This window comes from Hemiscyllium ocellatum, chromosome 5 (assembly GCF_020745735.1).
Source record: "Hemiscyllium ocellatum isolate sHemOce1 chromosome 5, sHemOce1.pat.X.cur, whole genome shotgun sequence".
Classification (NCBI taxonomy): Eukaryota; Metazoa; Chordata; class Chondrichthyes; order Orectolobiformes; family Hemiscylliidae; genus Hemiscyllium; species Hemiscyllium ocellatum.
Window position 1 is genome coordinate 21,775,025 of NC_083405.1, and position 2,338 is coordinate 21,777,362.

The 2,338-nt window shown below is 40.5% G+C and overlaps 1 non-coding gene across 1 annotated transcript; it reads right to left on the minus strand.

Moving 5' to 3' along the window:
* Positions 1–689: 689 nt before the first annotated feature.
* LOC132816264 (U6 spliceosomal RNA) lies at positions 690–793 on the minus strand. The gene has a single exon (XR_009644760.1). It is a non-coding gene; the product is annotated as a U6 spliceosomal RNA (small nuclear RNA).
* Between the last annotated feature and the right edge of the window lie 1,545 nt (positions 794–2,338).

A 2,338-nucleotide genomic window follows, 5' to 3' on the forward strand; every position in this document is an offset into this window, starting at 1 on the left:
AATGCAGAGGTACAGGGATAGGGTAGAGAGTGGGTCTGGGTGGGATGCTTTTCCGAGGGTTGGTATGATCTCAATGGGCTGAAAAGCATGCTACCACACTGTCGGGATTCTATGATAATCAGCACCTTTTAACAAATTATGAAGAACTTTCCATGGCAACCAGATCCTGTTGTAAGGCTTAAATCCAGAGTTCTGATCCAGAGAAAAAGATATTATCGACCACATCATTAGACCTCCTAATCCACCTTTCTAGATATTTTCCTAATCATCCTGCTGAAAGATGGTATGGCACATGTCTGGAGCATGTGGAACTTGAACCTTGGTCTCCAGGCTCAGAGGTAGGGACATTACCACTGTACCACAAGAGCATGTGGGTGGCACAGTGGCACAGTGGCTAGCACTGCTGCCTCACAGCGCCAAAGACCTGGGCTCAATTCCCGACTCAGGCGACTGACTGTGTTGGAGTTTGCACATTCTCCCTGTGTCTGCGCAGGTTTCCTCCGGGTGCTCTGGTTTCCTCCCAGGGTCCAAGGGTGTGCAGGTTCGGTGAATTGGCCATGCTAAATTGCCCGTAGTGTTGGGTAAATGTAGGGGAATGGGTGGGTTGCGCTTCGGCGGGTCGGTGTGGACTTGTTGGGCCGAAGGGCCTGTTTCCACACTGTAAGTAATCTAATCTAAAAAAAGCACCTAAAAATAAGGAACACTTCCCAAAGTTGCATGCCTTCCTTTTGAAGGGATCATGCTAACCTTCTCAGTACTGCTCCAAGATTAGTAGTGATAGAGGATTAACTATAATTGAGTCTTATTGCGAAGAGACACTGGTCTTCCACTATATGATGTATTTTATTGCATAATAGCAAGAGTACATTAACTGATTCGGCAAACTATCAGGAATCAGAAGACGCATATCTGTCACCATCAAGAAGTGGGCTTGACTCACCAGTTCACCAGTCAGAACACAGTGATGTCTTTGGATTGGGAGGACTTTAAGACAACCCTCAATGCTAACCCTTTCAGAACCATTACCATATACAATGACACGTCCACAGCCCGAACATTACTGAATTAGAGTCACGAGTCAGAGCATCAAAGCTGACTTCCAGAGATAAGTTTCGCCAAATTTAAAGCTGATGCCCAGCTAACCCGAGCTGCTAGTGAATGTTAAGCTCCCCCTTTCTGGAAGAAAGAGTATGGTGGGAGAAGTAAGGCCTTACAAATAACAGCAACAGATTTGAGAGAGCTGTGCCTTATATCACCCTACCTCAGTTCAACAAGCAATGTTGGTGGCGCCTCAAAACCTCTCCATCTTTTTGTCAGAGTTGCAGACAATTGGCTGGTGAGCGAATTGAAACAAAGTCAAAAAGAATTTCCTCTGACCCTTGAGATTCACCATTTCCAGAAATAATATCAGTGTAAATTTCACTGACTTTTCAAAATCGATATTTTCTTGTTGAGGTAACATCTAAATTGACTCTAATGAGATTGCTTTCCACATGTGACATTTGAATTAATTTAATAGAAGCAGCTTTCCACAATTTAGCTATTAAATACAAATAGTTTCATATAAATTAAATGAACTAATAAAGACATCTTCTCAAGAGAGAGGGAGTTGGCCGGTGACAAGTTAATGAATTAAATGAAAGAGGGATGAAAAGAAGGCAATAAAAATAATAGAGGAAATTAAATGTACTTTTTTTAAAAGGAAAAAGTCATAATGACATCATATCCAGAGGATTGTCACAGATTAATTAAATTAAGTAGATCTACTCAAGATCGGGAGCAGTTCTCCATAAATTATGTATTCTGTAAACTCCATCATAACAGAAGGGAATTAAAAGCTAAAGAATAATTCAAAACTATATTTTTTTTAATATTAGGATATATCTCACAATAAAATTGGTGCTGTCACTGGGTAAGAAAGCTTGGTCAGGACTGAATTGAGTGAGAAGGTTAGGATAACCTAGGGCAAGAGACAGATGAGGAGCAGTGATAATTAGAAGGAAGTAACAAAGAAGATCCAGTGACAAAAAAAAGAAATCAGGTATAACAAATGAGTCGTGTAGCTGCAACATTGGGGAATATTTACACCAAATGCAAAGAAATGAGAAATGGTCTGAATGCATTGAGTGCAAGTTTTTAGCATGTTTTAATATATTACAGGTAAAATGTTGAGACAGATTTTCTAATCAGGATTAGATTTCCAACCAGATCAAACAACAAATACAAACTGACCATCCTCTGATTATGTCTTTGAGCAATCCTCCAAGGAAATATCCTTCAGAGTAAATATAGTGCAGGAATTCTTGGAGAGAGAGAATTGGGGAGTTGCAGAGGCCTT